This window comes from Saimiri boliviensis, chromosome 16 (genome assembly GCF_048565385.1).
Source record: "Saimiri boliviensis isolate mSaiBol1 chromosome 16, mSaiBol1.pri, whole genome shotgun sequence".
In the NCBI taxonomy this organism is placed as follows: domain Eukaryota; kingdom Metazoa; phylum Chordata; class Mammalia; order Primates; family Cebidae; genus Saimiri; species Saimiri boliviensis.
In genome coordinates this window covers 80,558,031-80,570,719 of record NC_133464.1, presented here as the reverse complement: position 1 = coordinate 80,570,719, position 12,689 = coordinate 80,558,031, and the positions used below count along the sequence as shown (strand labels likewise).

At 35.3% G+C, this 12,689-nt stretch overlaps 1 protein-coding gene across 3 annotated transcripts in view; it reads left to right on the top strand.

Annotated features, from left to right (window-relative positions):
• Positions 1-12,689, top strand: part of PAN3 (poly(A) specific ribonuclease subunit PAN3) — a 172,034-nt gene that overhangs the window by 100,392 nt on the left and 58,953 nt on the right. The gene's annotated exons all lie outside the window — the stretch shown is intronic.

Below are 12,689 nucleotides of genomic sequence, written 5' to 3'. Positions count from 1 at the left end.
GCTGGGATTACAGGCTTGAGCCACCGCGCCCGGCTAAAATTTTTTAAAGACTATAAAATCTATGAAATACATACTATATTGAGAATTTAATTTCCATTGGCATAAAAATGAATGATTTGCACGAAATCACATATACATATATTAGGAATCACAGTAAGTATTTAGATAAGGGCCCTGCTGATTTGAGTTCTAGGATGAACAACTCTTATCCAAAAAAAAATTTTTTTAAGACTCCCTTTTATTATGTTAGGCTAAAATTGTAACCCGTTGACAGAAAATAACGTAACTATGATCTATGGGGAAATTAGGCCTCTATGAAAATAATGATTTCTTAGTATACATATTCCTCATCAGTTTTACAGAACAAGTTTTTAGGTTAGACTCACTATAAAACTTAACTGGATTTACAAATTAGAATACCATTATCTTTTTTTTTTCTTGAGTAGCTTAATAGATACCCAGCATGCATATTGTTAAACTAGAATATAAAAATTTTAGATCAGTAATTCCAAAAGGCAAATATATTGGTGTAGTTAGGAAAATCATGAGTAGTAACTTTGGATGGTTGCTTTGACTGATTTTTAAAAAATGGTTAAAATTATATTAGAAACCTCAGAGAGAAGAAGATTTTTGTGATTTTCTCAAGTGCATTTTTTCATAATATTTTGGAAATTATGACACTCTTTTTTTTTTTTCCTCCTGAGGTAGAGTCTCACTCTGTTGCCCAAGCTGGAGTGATATGTCACAATTTCAGCTTACTGCAACCTCAGCCTCCTGAGCTCAAGTGATTTTCCTGCCTCTGCCTCCTGGGTAGCTGGGATTACAGGTGTACGTCACCACGCCCGGCTAATTTTTGTCCTTTTAGTAGAGATGGATTTCACCATGTTGGCCAGGCTGGTCTTGAACTCCTGAACTCAAGTGATCTGCCCGCCTTGGCCTCCCAAAGTATTGGGATTACAAGCATGAGCCACCATGACCGGCCTGAAAATTATGATATTCTTATTAGAATTGCGACTTATGGCTGGGTGCAGTGGCTCAAGCCGGTAATCTCAGCACTTTGGGAGGCCGAGGCGGGTGGATCATGAGGTCAAGAGATCGAGACCATCCTGGTCAACATGGTGAAACCCCGTCTCTACTAAAAATACAAAAAAAAAAAAAAAAATTAGCTGGGTATGGTGGCACGTGCCTGTAATCCCAGCTACTTAGAAGGCTGAGGCAGAATTGCCTGAATCCAGGAGGTGGAGGTTGCGGTGAGCCGAGATCGCGCCATTGCACTCCAGCCTGGGTAACAAGAGCGAAACTCCATCTCAGAAAAAAGAATTGCGACTTACTTTGTTTGGAGGAAAAGTATATTGTGTAGTTGTGTGCATGTTTTATGTTACAAATTAATTTTGTGTTTGAACATTTATTCCTTGAGGAAATGGTAGAGCTACCTCAGGATGTCATAAAATCGGTGTAGAGATGAAATAGGCTTTTATAGTTTCACTGGCAAGCATCAGGTTTATAGTCTTTCTAAAATCTAATCTCCTTGATGTTTTCTCTTTGTATTTCTATAAAAAGAAATATAGTGGCAACTTAAAAATTTTGTCTAAAGAAAAGTAATTCATTTCAACAAAAATTGTTTTATTGCATTAACATTGGTTTCATATTAATCTTTTAAAAACTAACCAAAGATGCATATCAGCATTTCCCAAGATGCTTTTAAAATATGCATTGCTGACCAGGACCCCTAAACCTACCAATTCAGTTTCTCATCCAGATCCTCCGTTTTTCTTTTCATTTAGTTCTATACATGTCTACTTTCAGAAAGCCTTTCAGATATTGTGATGTCCAGTCCTATTTAAGAACCAGTACCTTAGGAGAACTGAGGCAGTGAAGAAGCACTAGTGTAGTCTGGTACAGAGAGGGAGAACAAGCTCCCCCTTTCTCATACTTTCAGTTCCATGTGGGTGGTGGTGGTATTATTTTAGGAGGCTGGGTCTTGCTCTCTTTTCCAGGTTGGAGTGCAGTGGAGTGATCATAACTCACTGCAGCTTTGAATTCCTGGGCTCAGGCAATCCTCCCACCTTGGCCCCCCACAAAGTGCTAGATGACTGGCCTCCATATGTTAATAGAAGAAAACTAACTTCATACCTCAGTTCATTTTAGAATTTATTCTTACCCTACATTCTGTTTGCTGAGTTAAGGCTTTTTCTTGTCTGGGCTCTTTTGAAGTTGAGTAAACTGATTATCTTCCTCTTAAGTATTCTTTATTTTTCTTTCTTTTTTGTTTTTAATTTCAAAGCCTTCATTTTAGCCCAATTTCTGAAAGATTCTTTTTTTTTTTTTTTTTTTTTTTTTTTTTTTGAGATGGAGTTTCACTCTTGTTACCCAGGCTTGAGTGCATTGGTGCAATCTTGGCTCACTGCAACCTCCGCTTCCTGGTCTCAAGCAATTCTCCTGCCTCAGCCTCCCAAGTAGCTGGGACTACAGGCGTGCGCCACCATTCCCAGCTAATTTTTTGTATTTTTAATAGAGACAGGGTTTCACCTTGTTGACCAGATGGTCTCGATCTCTTGACCTCGTGATCCACCTGCCTCAGCCTCCCAGAGTGCTGGGATTATAGGCGTGAGCCACCGCGCCCAGCCTTGAAAGATTCTTAAACAAGAAACCTAAGATGTATTTTTGTGCTCTTCATTTTCCATATCTACTTGGCTTTCATATTATGTCTCTGAACTGTCTTCTATTTTTCTTTTTTACTCTTGCCATCATAGCCTCTTCCATGCACTGTTCAAAGAGACTAATTGGTCTATCCTTGCCTTTCCTTTTTTGTATAGTAACAAAAGTAATCTTAAATATAGACCAAATCATGACTAAATAGTCATTAGAATAAAATTCAAGCCCCTTACAATGGCCTGGATAATCTGTTTTATATACCTATAATCTCACCTGTCACTCTTTCCCTTGTGTACTTAGTTCTGGGCTTACTGACATTCCCCAAATAATGTCAAGCTCCTTTGACTCATGTTCTCTGCATGTGTCATTCCTCCTATGCTTCCCATGGCTGGTTCCTTCTCTTCTTAGGCACTTGCTAAAATGTCACTTATTAAAAAAAAGGCCTTTGACTAACAATGTAAAGGAAGTTTCCCACCATTATTTTTCATCCTCTTCCCTGATTTCTTCCTTAAAATAATTGAAGGTTCTATTAAAATGCTACCGTCTTTTTTTCTGACTAAATAGACCTAGTCCCTTTAATTCTACTTCATGTTAGGACCTCACTCTCTTATTCAGTATATTTCCTGTTCTTTAAGAATATGTATTGAACATGGTCAGCCTTTTCCCTATCTCTGTGCCTTTGTTTGGGCTTTATGCTGCCTGGAAGGCTGTCCTGTTTATTGAGACTTATGCCTACTTTTTATTTATTAGGTCAAATTACTTTTTCTGGAAGTCATTTCTGCTTCTGTAGGCATTATAGTATCTCCCATTTCTTTGCTTTTATAGTGTGTTGAGTATCTCAGAATTTTTAATATTTTTGTCTTTAATATATATGTGCATATATATATACAGTATGTTAATTTACATATATATTAGAGAAAGACATTTAAAGTGTTTTAAATACATATGCACACATATACATACATATATATTAGAGAAAGACATGTTTGTATTTTTATAGTGTGTTGAGTATCATAATTTTTAATATTTTTGTATTTCTCTAATATATATGTATATCTGTGTGCATATATATTTAAAGTATTTTAAATATATCTAATCTCCCTGATGTTTTAAAGTATTTAAAATGCTTTAAAGTACTTAATGTATTTAAAATATATATGCACACACATTTATATACATATATAAGATATTTAAATATATATATTAAAATACGTATATTTTAAATGTATATACACACACACACACACACACACATATATATATATATATATATATATATATATATACACATATACATATATATTTTAGAGATAGGCTGTATCCCAGGCTGGAGAGCAGTGGCTTGATCGTAGCTCACTGCACCTTCAAACTCCTGAGCTCCTGCCTCACCCTCTGGAGTAGCTGGGGCTTGAGGCACTCACCATCATGCGTGGCTGATTTTGAAATGTTTTTCATAGAGTTGTGGTTTCACTATGTTGTCCCAGGCTGGTCAAACTCCTGGCGTCAAATGATTCTCCTGCTTCTGCCTCCCAAAGTATTGGGATTACATACGTGGACTCCTGTGCCTGACCTTCATGTTAGTTTTATACATACTTGTTTCCTCCACTAAAGTTAAATGTTCCTGGGGTGTTTTATCTTTTATTGTGATCACATATGGAGAGCTACAGTTAAGTATTAAGAGTGAACATTTTTAAGCATTTTAATGAGCTTTATGAGAGAGTGTAAAGTGTGTGAGCTTAGACCTAGGTCTTATTCTTAATATCTTGAGGTTTTAGAACCTTGCTCAGTGCTTGATTTCATGTGGTGGTTCCTATGAGCTTTCATATGTAGGTACAGATCAGAATCATATATGGTGCTTTGAAAATACAAATTCTCTAGTCCCCATCTAGGACCTAACACCAGATTTGAAACATCAGCCTTCATATATATATATAGTGTTTGTGTGTGTGTGTGTGTGTGTGTGTGTGTGTGTATGTATAGTTATATATATATATATATATATATATATATATATATGGTAATCAGTTATTTAATTAGATTCTTAAGACATTTAGAATGCCAGTTTGTGAGGATAAATTCCATTCATCAGGGCAAACAGAGTTCGCAGGTAGCCCTGGAGCTGAGGAGTAGCTTTGATTTTTGGTAAAATTTGTGAGTCCACAGCTTTCTGATCAATCTGACACTGCTCTGTAATCTGTTATTTCTCTTTTTCTGTGTCGAAGATCTCACCTTTCTGGTGTCTGCTCTTCCTCAGCTGCTGCTGCTTGAAGTAAGCGTCAGTAAGATGTTTTGGGATTTTTACATTGCTGGTATCAATTTTGGTCGAGGTGGCAATGACAAATATCTGGTGCATTCTTCATAGAGGAATGCAATTGAGGAAGGTTTTTTTTGCCGTGGCTCAACAGCTTTCGAGGCACATCTTTAGTGGGATAATACCTAGGCATTTTGCAAAGTTTAACCACCCAGGTGCTGCCATTCTTGTCACCACCAACTGGTTTTGTAACAGTTGCTAGAACTTTCTTCTTTTTCTTTTCAACCTTGGATTTAGCAGCTGAGTACTTCCTCTTGTACACGGCCTTTCTGGAGTACAGGGCAGATCGGGAATGCCTGCCAATTCTTCTGACAAGGACAGGATTGTGGCTGCAATGGGGCTTCTCTTTCTTGGGCTTTTTAGCCTTGAGGTAACCGTTTTTTACTTTGCCACCAGCATCAGCCTTCTTGGCTATAGGTTTCTTCTCTTTAGTATCTGGCTTCTCAACTTTTTCACCTGCCATCTTGCAAGATGGGAAAGAGTTATCCATATTTTTTAAAAATTCACGGAATTCTAACATACCCCCCTTTTTTTCTTTTTGTCTTGAGAAAATACATATACCCCTTTACATCTAGAGTAAAAAATGTTCAAAATGCCAGAACATTCGAAGGAAGGTTAATTATATCTGATTTGAATGAAGGTATAAACGGAAAAAAATTTCACGGAAGAGAAACTATTTGAGATGGGTTTTAAAGGATAAGATTTTTTAAATCTGTTTTAAACATGGGCAGTTGAGAATCAGTGAAGTTTGTTGTTTCTATTTGTTTCAATTAGTTAAGCATTAAAGAGAGAAATGTTCTCAATCAAGAATTTTTTTATTTTTTTATTTTTATTTATTTATTTATTTATTTATTTTTTGAGTTGAAGTCTTGCTAGGCTGGAGTGCAGGGGTCTGATCTTGGCTCACTGCAATCTTTGTCTCCCGGGCTCAAGTGATTGTCCTGCCTCAGCCTTCCAAGTAGCTGGGACTACAGGTGTGCACCACCACGCCCAGCTAATTTTTGTATTTTTCAGTAGAGACGGGATTTTACCATGTTGGCAAGGATGGTCTTTATCTCTTGACCTTGTGAGCCGCCTGCCTTGGCTTCCCAAAATGTTGGGATTACAGGCATGAGCCACCGTACTTGGCCTCAATCAATGAATTTTTAAAAATTAATTTAATCTGAATTAGGTAAAGACTGAACATCTGTGAAGAAAATCTCAGGCATAATACCAAGCCATGGGCTTAGAGCAGGGTTCTTTTTATTTTTGTAAAGATGGGGTCTCCCTACATTGCCCAGCGTGGTCTTCAACTCTGGACTCTAGTGATCCTCCTGCATGGCTTCCCAAAGTGTTGTGTTTTGTTCATTTGTTTTTCTTAAAAACAAACCGTACCTTGGTATCAGTGCACATTGGTTAAATACCAGCTCTCTGAAAGTGATGAATTTGCATGACGATTTAAAGTATTGAGATCATATGGATTATTTTGTTTTACAGAGCTCTATCTTAGGCTCTTAAAAGCTGCTTTTGCTATGTGGAGTTTCTTTTTGTTTTATCTTTTCAAATAATTATATTCAAAGAGTAGAATTTTGTTTTAAAATTAGAATTGCTAGGCAAGTGAAAAGGTTAGATTGGGCTAGAACATGGAAAAATTAATGGAAAATGGCCTAGAGGTAGATAAAGTTTTTTTCTTTTTCTTTTCTTTTTCTTTTTCTTTTTTTTTTTTTTAAACATGTTAAGTACTTGATGCTCCTCTTTTAAAATCTTTAACAGTTTTATTTGCCATTAGCATCCCAGAGTTTGGCACACTGTTTCTTGAGGGTTGTCAGAATATGGGGAGAAGAGACTAATAGATAATAAGACTGGAAAGATGGGTTGGAACTTACCTGTATCACAGTAACTCAGAAATGAGCAGGCAGCCAAATCTTAACACTTAATTATTGTTTCTGCCCCTAGAGAACCTGTGAATCAGGAGTACCGAAACTTAATTAGAGCTTAGAACGTTAGTTTTCATACATTTATTTAAAAACAGCAATACTCTTGTGAAGTCTAGGTATAAACCCCCAAGCCTAAAGTTATATAAAACAGATAAAGCTGGAATTTACAGAATCAGGTTTACTACATTAACTCTTGAAGTTATTCAGTGAGAACAAGGCTATGTGGTATTTTTTTTTAAATAATGGCTTCAAATTGGTGGGTGAAGAATAATAATTAACTTCATATTCTTAAACTCTCCTTTTCTGTATTTTTAATCATATAGTAATATGAAAATCATGAATCCCATGGGTAAGTTGTGCACTCATGTGTTCAAATTTATCTGAGTACACGTGCATTTAAATAAAGATTATTGCAGAGTCACTACCTTCCTAATTTTAAAAAATCCATATATATGCACAAGGGTTATGAGTGAGAAGCCTTACATTGAGGTCTGCAGGAAAATATCCTAACCCAACACAAATTAAGTGTATTGGTGTTGGTATGTTAAAACATGAATGCATATTAATTTGGACCTGCATTTGTGTTTTTATTGATTTAAATAGTAGAAAAGCAGATAAATAGAAATTCAAATCAGGCATTTACAAAACCCCAAGGCATTGCTGGAAGCCTAAGATTCTAGTTAATAGTGTTTTCAAACCACTGCTATTGGTGGCCTGTTTCCCAGGAGGAGGGAATTTACCAGTACATAGATTAAGGAGGTTGGGGAGGCTGCAGCTTTTCTTAGCTGAGATTCCTCATTTGAGCCAAAGAATACAGAAAAGTGATATAAGCGATTATTTTCTCATTTTCTAAAAGGGTAATAGCCATCAGGTGCCATTCATTATACAATGGGTGTTTAGCTCATTGGTGCTTAATCCCCCTGGAACTCCTTTGAGAAAGGTTGGGAAAGTGAGGAATCAATAAGGCATTAAAAACCAAGCAACCAAACAAAAAAACCCACTTAACCAAAATGTGAGATGCCTAAATTCAAATGAGTACAATTTTCAAAACAATGCATGGTCACTACCATATTGTATTTCACAAGCCTGAGCTCTCAGGCACTGAGTTTATGGCTGAGAATCAAGATTTGTTCATGTTACAACTTGGAAATGAGATTGTTTTGATTATGATATATTTTCATTTGATTAATAGCATTGATACTTTTATTTTCAATGAAAAGTTGCATTGGTCACCTTCCTGATTCTGTCTGGATGCAGGCTTGAGTAATGTGTTTATTTTGTAAAAATAAAAAAATTTTAATTCATACAAAATGAAAAAATTGTGTTTCAGTGTTTTGAAATTAGCTTGAACTCTTTAGTTCCTTTTCTTATTTTTTCCCTCTTTTTTCCGTAACAGCATATTATTATAGACAAAAACCACTAATTCATAAAATGGGAAGGCTTCCTTGTTTTGTTACGGCGTATCTTGAATTTCAAAGGCTATGCATGTTGATTTTTTTGTTTGTTTGTTTGTTTTAGACATAATAAGGAAGGGAAGTCACTATTCAGGTCTTGAAACAGAACCTGTTACTCTTTTTAATCTTCTGATTCAGAATATTTTATTTAACAAGTGAATCAGAGCCTTGAATTTAAGGAATTATGTAATACTTCACTAGTTCATTATGTATGGCATTAAGCAAAATTACTCTAGACATCTAAACTGCTTCTGGGTGGAGACTTTTAATCCCTTCCTCCCCCTAGCACACACTAGGAAAGTGACTTTTCAAAGATAAAATACAACAAAAATAGCTTTGGCCTTAGAATACTTTCCATTTATGTTCCCTTCATATTTCTTCCCAGTGAGAAACTGTATGGTTTATACTATATCTTTTCCTATAAACTCTGTTAGCTATTTAACAGTTTCACTGTAACTGAATGAAAGCTTTAATCAAGAACTGCCCTGGCATGTAGATGCCTTTGGTTCATTGGCTACTTCTGTAGTTGAAAGGAAGTTGAACTATTTTTTTAGACCCAATAAGTTTGTCCTTTCCACTTGGGTGTTGAAAGAGCTTATGAGCAGTAGCTGTTCTGATTTTTGTTGGTTGTTTTCTCTAGGGAACAAGCTACCCTCTGAGTCAGCACTGGACTTGAAGATAAATCCTACAATTCATGAAACTGACTGATTCGACTAAAGGATGGATAGTTTGGGCAGCGTTGGACAGCTCTATGAGGGGTCTGTTTGTTTAACTGAGGGGATTGTTGAGTTCAGCAACTTTTAATTCCCCTAATCATAAGGGGTTGCTGTTGTGAAAACAGGGTTTGTGAAGGAATCAGTTCTGGCAATTAACATCAGTGTTCTTACTGACTTCATTTTTATTTTATTGTCAAACTTTGTTGAACAGTTCTTTAACGTAGAGAAATTTTACTGCTATTTTTTGCCAGCAAGAATCTGTATGTACTGAGAGGTCAGCATAGAAGCTTTGCAGTCTGCTTATGAATCCCAAGTTTTTTGTTTTTTGTTTATTTTTTAATATATGCGGTTATAAACATTTCTCTCAAGTAAACCTTCTCACACTTGGAGTATTTTTGTCTTTGCAAAGGTAGTATGCATTTGTGGCTTAGAATTTTTAAGTTTTAATGGAACTTAATTTGAATAGTAAATATGTTACTAGTTAAGTGAATATATTTTGGCTTATGGCTAACATGCTTTTTAGATAATCCATTATTTTATTAATAAGATATAATTAATTTTTATCCAAAATTGTGTAGGCTTTTTAAAACATCACTCTTTGAGGAAATGAGATTAATTATAATTTTTAATTAAATTAATTTTTAATCTGAAACAGAGATTTAAGCTACAGAATAAAAATCTTTATACCCTAGTTTTCTGGGTCATAATTATGCAGGGATGCAGTGGATTGTCTTTTTGAAGGAAAAAAACGTTGTGGGATGACATAGGAAATGCTTTCCCAAAGCTGTTTGTGTGGTACACATATAATTTTGTTATTTAAAAGTTAAAAGATTATAAAATACATAAATTTTATTTTAATCATTTGAAAGTTGATATGATTTAAAATACATAGAAGCAATGAGTGTATTAGCCAGTATTTGAGTAGATTCTTTAAATATCTTTGATTTGATTAGGCTACAAATACAAATAGTCACCCATCATGGCAGAGTTTGGAAAATTGGGCTTTAGACAAAAGAGTTTGCAGAAAATTCAGCTTTAGCTCCATTAGCTATATTACTACCTTTTTAAGCTTGATACTTCTGATTAGGAACGTTTTTTGCCAGATTTGATATTCTCTGCAAAGGTGAATTTGATTGAAAAATGAAATTATTTTGAGGAAAGAAGTAAAGGCTAATACTATTTTAGTGTTTACTTTCTGATTCTGTTGATTTTTTTTTTTTTTTGATGGTGTGGTGGTTGGTTTTATATTGTACATTCTATTCTGGGATTAGATCCACGTTTAAAACATACATATGCTTATGGCTTGTTTGTCCCAGTCATATCTTTATTTGTGTCTACTGTTAACTTTTCCTTTTCGGCTGGGCATGGTGGCCTATGCCTGTAATTCCAACACTTTGGGGGACTCAGGTGGCAGGATTGCTTGAGTCAGAGTTGGAGACCAGCCTCAGCAACATGGTGAGACCCTGTCTTTACAAAAAATACGCAAATTAGCCAGGGGTGGTGGCATGTGCCAGGCATCCCAGCTACTGGGGAGGCTGAGGCGATATGATTGCTTGAGCCTGGGAAGTCAAGGCTGCAGTGAGCCATGTTGGTGCCACTGCTTTTCAGCCTGGGTGACAGAGTGAGACCCTGTTTCATAAAAAGGACAAAAGAAAGAAAAAAGAAAGTTCTCTTCAGTGGAAGGCTGTTTTTGCATACAGTATAGACATCTAGAGCTTGGGAACTTTTTTGACAGGTTGTATCAGTTGCAAATAACTCTATGACTTTCAAATTTTAATTGCAATAGTAATTATACTGAAATACCTTCCTTAAACTCAGATTCTTTTGCTAAAAAGAGCCAGTGATAGAAATGGTCTAAGAAACAAAGCTTGTCTCTGAAGCACTGATGTAGCAAGTGGTGGTGGCCAGGGTGGAGATTGTGAGGGAGGCTTCATCAAACTCATCTTGGGAGCAGTTTATTTATTATTTCTACACTTTGAATCATTAGGAAAGTCAAAGAAGAGACTTAATTCTTGCCATGTTTAGTACTCTTTTATAATTTGGAGATATAAACATAGTGTCTGTGTTTTTGGCTATAACTATGTATTAATTTTGGGGAGGTGATTTGGGGAATTTGGTTAAACATGAATAAAATAAGAAGTATTTATAGTAGTAGCTTGGTTTTCGTATTTTAAATATGATTATATAGGTTCCTTAGTATGATTTTTTTTTTCCCATGGCAAAAGCCCCAGATATTGGCCTTCTTATTAAGAAGATAATACTTCTTATGTTCTCAAGTTGACGTATGTTCAAGATGACATGTTTAATTAATTTCTAATCTAAATCATTCTTCAGTATAGTCAGGCATGACAGTTTGTCATTGAAGATTTAGTTTGGTTATTGGAACTTCATTAAAACTATTTAAATAACCTAGGTTTACCCAGATTGCATTGACCTAGAAAAAGTAACACATACTGGAGTAATCAGACTTTGTCAGAAGAATGTCCTTCAACCCAGATTCTTTCACATTCCTCTATTTCCCTCATAGTGTCCAGTCATTTGTTTCATGTTTGCTTTTAAATAGTATTGACTGACATATATACTGCTTCATAGCTTGACCATTTGCTTTCCTTTTGCCCCAGCTTTTTGTTAAACTCAGTACGTCTGGTGATGGCCTTTGTCATTCCAGACAATTTGATGATCGTAACTGTTGCTGTATTTAGCATATTGGTTGTTGGTACCAAGAAAAGAGGAAATCTTCACCTCTGCATCCATTTCTTTTCAACAAAATAATTTTCTGAATAATCTTCCATTTGCACAGTGTGCCATTTACATGTGTAGATGGGAATACAGAGGTGATTAAGGCACAGTTCTTTCCTATGGAACAATTGAGTCACGTGGTATTGGCAGCAAAAAGTAAAGAGAAGCAAAGTGATGGGAATAATTTTTAGATATGAGTGTCAAGAAAATCTTCATCAAGTAAGAAGATATTTCTGAAGGATGAACTAGAACTTACTGTGAGGTTGAGGTTTAGAGTATTTGGTGTTGGCAAGTATGGCTGTTGATGTACGAGAGGAGGAAGAAGTTTTCTGATGTGGGAAGCATCGTGGTGTCTTTAGAGAAGTTCTGTTAATCTTTAGAGAATTTGAAAAGAATCCTCATTAAAATATTGTCTTCCATAAAAATAAAAAAATATATATATTGTCTTCCATTCTATGAACATGGATGGTTTCTCCCTCTCCAATTTCCAGGTTGTCTTTAATGTCTTTCTACAAAGTTTTATAATTATCCATGTTTAGGTCTTATACATTTTTCGTTAGATTTATTTTACATCTTTATACAAGATACTTTGTAGTCCTCCCTAGTATCATAATTGATGTCTTTAAAATAACAATCTTTGAATGGATTATTTCTGGTGTTTCAATATGTGATTAGCTTTTTTATTTTGTCACCTTGATAAACTTATTTCTGATATTTTGTGGACTTTTGTATTTGGACTATGGCAAACAATGATAGGTTTATTTCTTCCTTTCCAGCCTTTTTTCCTGCTGTCTTTTGCTGGCTAGGGCCTTTAGTACAATGTTGTAGAGAAGTGCTCATAGTTGACATTTTTGTCTTGTTACTGATTTTAAAAGGGATTCTTTAATATTTCCGTGTT